This window comes from Epinephelus moara, chromosome 12 (assembly GCF_006386435.1).
Source record: "Epinephelus moara isolate mb chromosome 12, YSFRI_EMoa_1.0, whole genome shotgun sequence".
Taxonomy (NCBI): domain Eukaryota; kingdom Metazoa; phylum Chordata; class Actinopteri; order Perciformes; family Serranidae; genus Epinephelus; species Epinephelus moara.
In genome coordinates this window covers 31,552,611-31,563,796 of record NC_065517.1, presented here as the reverse complement: position 1 = coordinate 31,563,796, position 11,186 = coordinate 31,552,611, and the positions used below count along the sequence as shown (strand labels likewise).

Sequence of the window (11,186 nt, the reverse complement as noted above, 5' to 3'; positions counted from 1 at the left end):
CTCAATTCACTGCTGAGTTCTGGAGTTACTCCAATCACACTCTGATTAGCCATATTCATTTTTGATGACATGGGTCCAGGCAGTTGAAAAACCTCTTTTGAGAATCTGACTGCATCTTCACAAATTCTCAGCGTTCTTACTCTTTTCATAATTTCACATGTGAAAAGATTCCTCTGGTGTTGACTCTGCAGGCCGAAGTCAAAGTTGTACTCAAGAATCTCCATGATGAAATCCTGTTGAGAAGTTGTACTCAAGAATCTCCATGATGAAATCCTGTTGAGACGAATTCATTGCCAAGGCAAACTTAGCAACTTCAAGCAGAACAGAATTAGACAAAGAGTCAACACTGATGTTTTTCTTTGGGCCAAATCCAACATTAAATTCAAGGCCTGCTTTCTTGGACATGGTAAATTGACAATAATCTTTTTCTGTCTTTGGTGAGGAGAGGATTTGTTTTACACGGTTAGCACGTAACTTCCACATGATCTCCGTTCCCATTTCGTCTTGCTCCATGTCATGTTTATTTAATGCATTTCTTGGAGTCTGTGTTGGCTCTTCCCCTCCACAGAGCCCTCTTTCTTCAGGTTGACTTGCAAATGGTGGGTTCACATTTGAGTTCACAGTTGATGAACTGGATGAGATTTCAGTGGTGGTGAATAAAGGCGTACAAAAACCAAGATAACTTGGTTCTGAGTCTCCAGCAATGTCAAAGTTCAGTGAACAACTTTTTGGGCTTTGTAAGTGATCCAGTTTGCCAGTGTATCCTGGATTTGTGACTTTGTCAGAGTCTTGATCAGACTCTCCTAGTGGAAAAGTGTGACAATGATCTCCCTCCGCTTTTTCACTGGTACACAAATCAGTGTGATGAGAGAGTGAGTTTGTCTCCATGTCTTCAAACTGTCCTATTCTGTGTCTTTTGTTCGCCCTTTCACTTGATCTTGACAGTGCCCTCTTTTTCTGGTTACTTTTTAAATCAGACTGTCTTCTTTTCATCACGTCCTTGAGGTGATACTGTGTGGCTTCCACATTGGACAGTGTTGAAAACTTAGTTCTTTTTAAGGGGTTTGTCTGGAAGGAAAACTGCTCATCTTTAAAATTTAGGCTGATTTTGGTACCAGTGGCGAGGAGTCGATTTCTTCTTCTCAGCAGGTGAGATATCTTGAACCAAAGTCGACTTTTCCCTTGTTGACTTTTGAGATCAAGTTCAAAATTGTGCTTCAACACATCAAGAACAATAGGGCTGTAGGATGCAGTCAGTATCCTGGTAAAGTGTACTAATTCTAACATCACGCCCTTTGTCAGCAAATCTGGATCTAGACTTTGTTTCGACCCAACGTCAAGGTTCAGACCAATTCCTTCACAGTAAGGAAACAAAGGGGGAAGACAATCCTCCTGTAGTTCTTCTGCTGACTGTGCTTTTGAATACTTAAATTCATCCTCATGTTCACTGTCATCACCAGGTGCTATGCCCATCTCTACTGAGAGGCCTTCTGTCTGTAAGTGTTCTTTGGGTGTTACTTGTGAATACCTGAATTCATCCTCATGTTCACTGTCATCACCAGGTGCTTTGTCCATCTCTGCTGAGAGGCCTTCTGTCTTTAAGTGTTCTTTGGGTGTTACTTGTGAACACCTGAATTCATCCTCATGTTCACTGTCATCACCAGGTGCTTTGTCCATCTCTACTGAGAGGCCTTCTGTCTGTAAGTATTCTTTGGATGTTACTTGTGAACATTTGAATTCATCCTCATGTTGAACGTCATCACCAGGTGCTTCGTCCATCTCTTCTGACAGACCTTCTGTCTGCAAGTATTCCTTGGATGTTACTTGTGAAAACTTGAATTCATCTTCATGTTCACTATGATCAGTTTCATCCATCTCCACCAGGTGCTCTGAAGATGCAGTGGTCAGTCCATAGTTGCTGTTGCGTTCTGCCTTAGATGATGTGTCAAACAGAGTGAAAACTTCATTTTTATCTTTAGGAGGTTTCCTGATCAGCTCTTTGACTTTGTAATGAATATGAGCAGAAAAATCAATCCGCTGTTGTTCATTTTCAAAGCCTAAATCAAAATTGTTCTCCAAAATGTTTGTCAAAAAACGCCTTTTACTCTTGTTCACGATTTTAGCAAAGTTACAAATCTCAAGTATGACACCATTGGTCACTAACTGTAAGTCCAGTTTTTTCTGTGCGCTGGATGCTACATTAAAGTCCAATCCTATTCTATTGCTGAAATAGAATGGATCTGGACGTCTTGAATATTTCTTAACATGCATAATGCGCCACTGCCATACTTTGTTGGCGTCCATCTTCTTTGTCCTGCAGGTGTCTGTGTTGTCCATCTACAGTGGTCCAGTGTTCTGCTTGGTCATCTATGTCTTCCTTTCCTGTGTTCAGTTCAGGAGAAAAAAGGACAAATGAAACACTATATCTCATCTGTGAGTCATACACAGTTGGAATGTATCATGTAATATTTATCAGAGTAAAACACACAACATTTGATACTCAGATTCTTAATTGTGAGGATTTGCAAGTTTGTCTCTTTCTTGTTAATTTAAAGAAGAGATTAAACACTCAACAATTATGACTGTGGTTTGTTTGACTTTTAACTTTTGCGAGATACAACACAGCTATGAAACCTGATATCCACCTCGCTTTCCTAGAAAACTTGATTGTGATTTTCCCGTTTCACCAGCTGGGCAAGGCCATCTTACAACTTAAGTCAAGTTCAGGCAGCTTTTCACTTTCACCGCTGACGTTTTGACTCCATGGGAACAGGTCCTACCACTATATTTGGTCTTAAGCCCCATTTCCACCAAGCAGTACGGTACAGTTTAGTTCGGTATGTTGTTTTTCACCCCTCTGTTGGGGTTCCTAGCACACAGATCTGGTACTAAAAGGTGGAGCTGTGAACACGACAGTCTGTTGATTGGTCAGTAGAGGACGGTCACTCTGCTCAGGGCTGAGTTGTGGCTAGTTTTGAGGTTACTGTTTATACCTTGGAGAGTTTTATTAGTAAACTGTAACTATAAAATGAAAGGATGTTATGCTGCCTCTTGCAGGAGATGGAGTCGGAGAAATAGTGATTTCATTTACTGGGCCGACTGCCGGCAACTTTTAAGGTGGAATGTTAACTTGTAATGTTACTCAACGCATGAGTTGACGACATGAATCCATCAGCGCAGCTTAAATTTCAATGTGACAATTTTGACCATTACTTTAGTTTTTATTGTCTCTCTTAGATGACATACACTTTAAGTCACAAGTGGATCTTCAAGCATTTGTTTATATGAATTTCAACTGGGTTATTTAAACTGCATATATTCAAATCCTCACTTGGTGTCATTCCTTTGGGCTCTGGCAACATTAAACTCCTGAGCTTGCCTGAGAAGGACTGAATGCACGAACCTGCTACTTTTAAATATCCCATGGAGAGAGACTCTCACTGCAGCATGTTTTATTTTGTTCTGAAAATGTTGGCATGCAACCTAATTCTGTGGATGATAAACAGATGCAGACTTCCTTCTGTGTCAAAATACAGTGAGTGCTTGACGGAGCAGTGGGTGACAACAACTCCACCCATATCTTAGGATACTGTTAACGGTGGAAACACTAATTGGACCTTTAGTCTAGGTACCATGTCTGAAGGGTTACTTTGGGTTCCAAAAGTACCATACCGAAAGTGTTGGGTGGAAATGGAGCTTTATTGGCTCAAAAATCATAGCCAATTATTTTTTTCTTTGACCATGGTTCTTCTATCTCATCAAAACTCTCAAACCCTATTACATCAACACTTTTTAAAACAAGTTAAATTATAGCTGCTGCGCAGCAATGGTTGGGGCTGGACAAATTTAGGCAATTCTGAGCAACAAGAGGCAGAATAGGAAGACAACAGAGACAGCGCGTGTGTTTGCGCATGCTGACGAGATCGAGGCTGAACGAGGCTGAGTGAGAGGAGACAGAGGGAGGCTACTTAGTGAGAGAGCGGAGGGTGGGGAGATCAACGCCTCCGCCCGCTCGACACTAACGCGCATGTCGCAGATTTCAACCAGCAGCAGAAACGAAAGGTGAATCCTGCAGGTTGTGGGTTGAACGGGGGTCACAGACACAGACAGGAATGTATTCCTCTCAAATACAGCTCTGCGATGCAAGATAACGGCTTACCGGCGACCAAGAAGCCCGGCTCCTCCAGGTCCAATAAGTCTTCATTGGTGTCATGACTGCCCAAAAGTACCTGAACAGCCGAGCCGTGGCGGCACGCAGGTTTGTGACGTGTCAGAGGAGAAACGAGCCGTTCACATTTCTCTCTTTGTGGCAGTTAACGGTCCACAAACCTCACCGCACTTTAGCGACTTTTCTTAACTTATATTATTTTATCTATTTATTTTATTTTGATCCCCCCTATGTTAATCACTTATTGATGCTGTTTTTGATAGGGATAGACCGATATGGATTTTTTAGGGCCGATGCCGATTTTTTTCCATCACCCTTAGGTGATGACCGATTATGGACTGCCGGTTTTCTTGAGCCGATATTTGGGGCCGATACTGCTTTTGCTCCCTCAATTTACATAAAAAAAAATGACACAATGATAACAAATATTACAGGTCTCAAGTTTAAAATAAGAAACATTTATTGAACAGTAAAAAATACCAAAACAAGATGGAAAGTTGAGGTAGAACAGGTAGAATATTATTATTATACATTCAAATAAAAAAAAAGAGTTCAGTGCTCTTAAATCTTCCAGTAATGTCTTTATAAAATAAACAAATATTTAAGCTGAAGCATAAATAAAACAACAACTACTGTACACAGTAGGATTCGCTGCATGTGCGCTGCAAGGTTTTCACCTGGGTTATGTAAACTGCATATACTGCACGCGCGTATCGGCCGATGCCGATACAAGTAAAAAAACTCAAATATCGGCCCGATATATCGGCCGGCCGATGTATCGGTCTATCCTTAGTTTTTGAAGTATGAATAAGTCAATAAGTAATTTATTCCTTTGAAATATCATTGATGTATTATAGAAAAGTGATTTATCTTTTTATAAATGACAAAAGGCACATCTGCCTCATTTTCGCTGTGGTATCGTGATACTACTCAGAACCGTGATACTTTCACTGGCATCGTACCGTGGGTCCCAGTTTTGGTACCGTGACAATACTAATCTGGAGGCGGTTCATCTGCAAAAACTAATGAAAAACTAAACAACGGCATTCGGTATTCGACCAAGCATTTAATTTTATTCGGCTTCGGCCACAAATTTTCATTTCGGTGCATCCCTAGCAAAAACTGTGGAAGGAGATAGGTTTAAGAAGTTTTACAGATTTTGAAAACAAAACAGTAATGATCTTCATAATTTGCAATACAATGTACAAAAGGTCTTTCAGTATTGAGGCTACATTTTGGTGAAAGTTGTGAAGTTGTACCACATATGGTTGATTTGTTATGAACATTGAAGTTTGATTGCAGTGTCATATCTTGCCTAAGGTAAAGTTCAAATGAACCACAATCATCAGTGTTTCATCTCCACTTAAGTATCTGTGGGTTTTTAGACTGCTGATCAAAAACATAGATCATTTCTTTGGGTCTCTGGGTATTTGTGATGGGCATTAAACAATATCTGACATCACCTTGGCTAAATGATTAAAACACTAAAACCAAACACTAAACTAAAACCATGTTTCAATTAAGTTGTAAGCATTTCTTTAGAAATGAGATAGAGTGATTCCTCAAGCAGCAATGCGCGGGAGCTGGTGTGTTTTGATTTTGTCACAGTACAACTGTAGTACTGCATACTTAAATTTAAGACCAATTGAACCATAGTTATCAAAAGCTTTGCTGATACATACGTATGTCTCTGTAAAAGAAGAACACATCTCTAAGCATAAAAGCACTGAATATTTCTGATTCTGAAACTAAACATGTAAATTAATGGAAAGTCGCCGCATTGGTCATAGTACGTGCGTTTACATGGAGCCATGTATTCCTTTTGCATTCGAGTTGGAAGCCCTACCCGAATAGAAATGCTCCTTGTAAACACCTCAACCCGAATGAAAACAGCCATCCCGAAAGAAAATCTAATCGGGTGCACAGGGGTGGAATATTCCTTTTCAGAACCCGAATGGAAGAGTTTTTCTGTCTTGTATACACCTCCTCCCCGATTACAGCCATTCCGTTCTTTCTGCGCATGCTCGTTGCCGATGACGTATACAGCGTGCATAGCAACGGGCTGAGATAGAGCAGACACGGAGCACTCACCGCTTTCCATTCGCCAAAGCCCGGTCATCTATCTCCCTTCTTCGACCTTCTACCTCCCTTCTCCTCCTCAACAGACGAAGCATTAGCAGAACAAGGTTGTTGTCGTACTGTTGCTTCAAGAATATAAGCAAAACAAGCCCAAAAAAGGCACTAAGAACGGCATCGTCAAGTATCTTGTTATCCGGAACGAGGACTACAGTGTTTTCTTCCGGTAAACGTAACATTGCCCCGCCCCCCAGTGTTTTCTTCCGGTAAACGTAACATTGCCCCGCCCCCTATCCAATCAGAAACCTTCCCTGCCCCAAACCTTGCGCAGACCCAAATAAAGGCGATTAAACTGATCTCCCGTGTAAACCCTCATTCGAAATTAATATTTCCCATGTAAACTACCTGGAAAGACTTTAAATCCGAATGATTTCATTCAGATTTATTTCATTCCAAATGAGAAGCCATCATGTAACCGCACCTAATGTGTTACATTAATGCCAATCTATTGAAAAATCATCTCTGTACATTGCCCATATTCTCTGTTCTTCTTCTACTGTGATAACTGTTATGCACCTAAGTACCAGGGCAAACTCCTTACATGTGAAAACCTAACTGGCAATAATCAAGACTCTAGTTACAGACCAGTGTGATTTTGAGTTTGCTCCACACCTTGTAAGACATGATTTAGGTTAGGAAACAGCTCCTCCAACATGTCTGGCCCACACTGCATGTCTGCATCCTGGTTGGACGTAGTCCAGTCGGCAATGTGAAGGTGTTGGTACTGTGCAAGCCTGAAAGAAACAAGTTTGAATGCTCATTAACTTGTGTATGCAAAACTTGTATGGCACTACCAAAATATGAACATCAACAACAGAAGAGAAAAGGAAATTTCTCAAGAAATTTTGAGTGTATGCCTGTTGCTAGGTGGACATGTCAATGCTAATATTACCAGTACAAGTAAAATAGGTGGACATGTCAATGCTAATATTACCAGTACAAGTAAAAAGCCACAGGTCACATCCACAGGGCTTGAAGCAAGAAAAAATCCTGTGCCTGAATTGTTTTTAGAGGGCCTTCTGCGCTAGGGGGGTCTAGGGGCATGCCCCCCCGGAAGAAAATTTTGAACATTTGACGTCTAAATGAATTAATCTGTTGCACTTTGAGAGTATCAATCAAGTATCANGGCTTGAAGCAAGAAAAAATCCTGTGCCTGAAATTTTTTTAGAGGGCCTTCTGCGCTAGGGGGGTCTAGGGGCATGCCCCCCGGAAGAAAATTTTGAACATTTGACGTCTAAATGAATTAATCTGTTGCACTTTGAGAGTATCAATCAAGTATCACATCAAGGAGCTAGAATAACAATTGCAAGGTTTTTAATCATGAAATATGAACAGTTCACCAAAAAAGGAAAATTTGGTCATCAGCTACTACAAAATGGTTGGGGCCGGGCAATTTTAGGCAATTCTGAGCAACAAGTGGCAGAATAGGAAGACAACAAGAACGCATTAAAATGTACGTTTTACATCAGTTGAAGCTTGAACTCACGACCTCTGACACCAAGGAGCATCTTCTATCTGACTGAGCTAATTTGCAAGTGACAACTCATTGGTGGCTTCACAAATTATCTCACTTATCTCTACCACACCGCCTCTTTCTCTTTCTGTATGTGTGAATTGCAACCCCCAACCTGTAGCCATTTCTGTGTGTGTGTGTGTGTGTGTGTGTTTTCATCTCTCTCGTGTCTAGACCAAACTGAACAAATATTTATAGACAGACAAGCAACATCATAATTAAACAGGCTTTTATTTTTTAAATTTATTTTATTTTGAAAATTGGCCGGATTCTCTCGTCTTTTCTGTGTATTATAAAGTCCATAGGTTCATGGGACACACACTGTGTTTGTCTATTAGACTAGCTCTCAATATTCCATCCCATAAACACCCATTATATAATCTGACATTGTCTGAAATTGCCATGAAACGTTAACTGCGATTTCCTGGAAAGCATCTTTTTTATCATAATACCTGTTTAGTCTTACTACCTGTTTAAACTTGCAATCATTTTCCTGCAGTGTTAAAAGGTAAATGGACTGAATGTGTACAGCGCTCTTCTAGTCTTCCGATCACTCACAGTGCTTTTACACTACATGTCAAATTCACCCATTCACACTGGTGGCTGAGGCTAACATACATTGTGCCATCTGCTACTCGGTAACCTTTCACAAGCACTCACACACCAATGGAACAGCCATTGTGAGCAATTTTGGGTTCAGTATCTTGCCCAAGGACACTTCAACATGCCGACTAGAGGAGCAGGGGATCGAGCCGCTGATCTTCTGATTAGTGAATGACCCTCTCTACCTCAGAGCCACGGCCCGTACATTAAGGAACGGTACACAGTTTGGATCTCTGATTTCCCACTCTTATTAGCCTATGTGGAAATTAATCGCATTTTTTTTTTTTTTCAATTTTTGGGAAAATGACTGAGCAAAACAAACGTGAATTTGTAATTGCTGTGACCTCCATGTCAATTTTCAGTTGCCTAGGACAAAAACTGTGGCCGCCAAAGGATGGGGAATTTTTAGTGAAAGACCAACCACCTAACCAACTGACAGATCGCAGGCTACAGGGCTACTGGTTGCAGCTAAAAAGCAAAACATTCAATTTTGCATGACACTAACAAAGAATAACCTCCTCCTGCTACATAACGTTAACATTAATTACCATCCTGTGAACTCCATCGTTAACTTAACATTTCCATCTTTGCTCCAATAAATGCAATCTTACATTTATTGCTCCAACATATGGATTTCATTTCTTTTACGTCCGTTGATTGACTTTTGCAAAACAGTGTAAACACAAAGACACACCAAGCGCAAAAGACAAAAAAATAAAGCAAAATGAAACATTGACACAACAGCAAACAGAAAAGATTAAACATAAGTTATCCTACATGCCACAGGAATTAACGCTCGGATGCCACGACAGATACGGGCAGGGCCAGACAGAGCTTAATGAGCTTCTCCACCTCTGACAGCATGGAGCGCGTTTGGGGCTGCAAGGTTTGCAGGATGGACACAACATCCTGGATGCCAAGGCTACTGTATGTAGTCAGGCAGGCTGCATATCACATCAAAAGCATAGATCTATGCATTAATGATATGAAAGAGATAAATGTAAGTCAGACAAACTGAGTTTAAATTCAGATTCTTTATTTTTTTAAAGCGCCATGCAGTGGGTAGGGAGGCTGATGGGGTGCGCAGATGGGAGGGGGTGTGGCCGTCCCCCGCACCCCTACTTCCAACATCTATGTCCACACTTCATCAGTCGACAAACGGATTTTAACATTACATGGTAGCTTTACTTTTGTCTTCAGCACTGGAATAATGTAAAAGAGTGCAGTGATTAGTCTAGACTACGGAAGACGAGAACGGCCATGTATTTTTTATTTTTTTTGTGCACTGGTATGTCGTGATAACGACTTATCATTTCGTTATCTCGATATAACAAAGATTGTTATCTCGTGATAACGAATTAATTATCTCGTTATGTCGATATAACAAAGATTGTTTTCCCGTGATAATTGTCAGGTCTGATGATTGCGCACTGGTTAATGTGATCGTCTTGATTTCAGCCTACAAGAGCTGCTGTGGTCCTGCTAGATGCCTCCTGCTGCTGCTGCTGTTATCATTAGTCACACTTCTACTGTTATTACACACATATGATTATTGTCACATGCCGTATATTTCCAAATAGTCGCCCGGTGGCAAATAGCCACCGGGCACCTAATAGCTGTGGGGGGGTTTGACCCAATTTTGCGTATTGAACGCTGGTTCAGGGCGATTATTTCCTCATTCATTGCCTCAAGGAGGGACAGTTTGCGCTTTTACGCACGGGTCGGTGGTGAAGTGGCGCACATGACTTTTGCTACGGATGGACGGACAGACAACCATGTATCTAAAACAGATAATACATCTGGCTACATCTTTCCCACATCAAATATCCGCAATCACCTATACCCGTGTGCGTAAAAGCGCACACAATTCTGTGTCCTCTCACCACGGATGCTGTGATTTGATGGCCCGGTACTCATTGTAGCCAACTATTATAAGACCTTATAAGGTCCCTGAGTCCTGAAAGTGAGCTATTGTGAGCCTGTAGAAGCCGTGTTGTATGTCAGCGATTTTCACCGGGGACGCACGCGAGTAATTCAGGCTGACTTTACCTGCTTTTCAGCGAACTCCTCCGGTAATTTTATTAAAAGGCATGGCATATCGGTCCACGGTAACATATTATTATTAATATTATTATTATTGGGTCTTATAAGAGTGGGCTACAATGAGTACCGGGCCATCAAATCACAGCATCTGCGGTGAGAGGACACGGAATTGTGTGCGCTTTTACGCACGCGGGTGTAGGTGATCACGGATATTTGATGTGGGAAAGATGTAGCCAGATGTATAAGGTGTGTTATCACTCCTATCACGAAATAAATGTTTGCTTTTGATGACTCAATTAACAACTGACAACCAACCATTACTCGTTAAAAATAGGCTGACCAAACATCCTCTTTTGCCTGGACATGTCCACTTTTCACGTCCCGTCCGGGGGGTTTTATAAACTGATGATAATGTCCGGTTTTCTGTGTGTTTGTGTGTGTGTGTTAGAGCGCGGCACGGGCCGCATATTTCTGCTGAACCCGAACTGAGACCGACATTATTTAATGACCAAAGCACTGAGTTTGTGTCACACAGTTGTTACGGTTACAGGCTATAGTTGACGGGAGCGGGCGGCGGGAGGTCCGAGGGTTCCAGCGAGAGGAGATGGAGACATAAAACAAAATAAGATAAAATAGGAAAAACCTGTCTCCCTCTTTTATTTTATTTTCAGCATTTAATCAAGGCGGAGGCGGGCGGCTGGAGGTCCGAGACTTCCAGCGAGG

General features: G+C 41.4%; 1 protein-coding gene across 1 annotated transcript in view; it reads right to left on the bottom strand.

Moving 5' to 3' along the window:
* The window catches only part of LOC126398560 (intersectin-2-like), a 134,949-nt gene that overhangs the window by 122,743 nt on the left and 1,020 nt on the right, over positions 1–11,186 (bottom strand). The window contains exon 2 of the mRNA XM_050057999.1: positions 6,917–7,038. The gene's annotated coding sequence lies outside the window, so the exon portion shown is untranslated. The remainder of the gene's footprint in view (positions 1–6,916; positions 7,039–11,186) is intronic.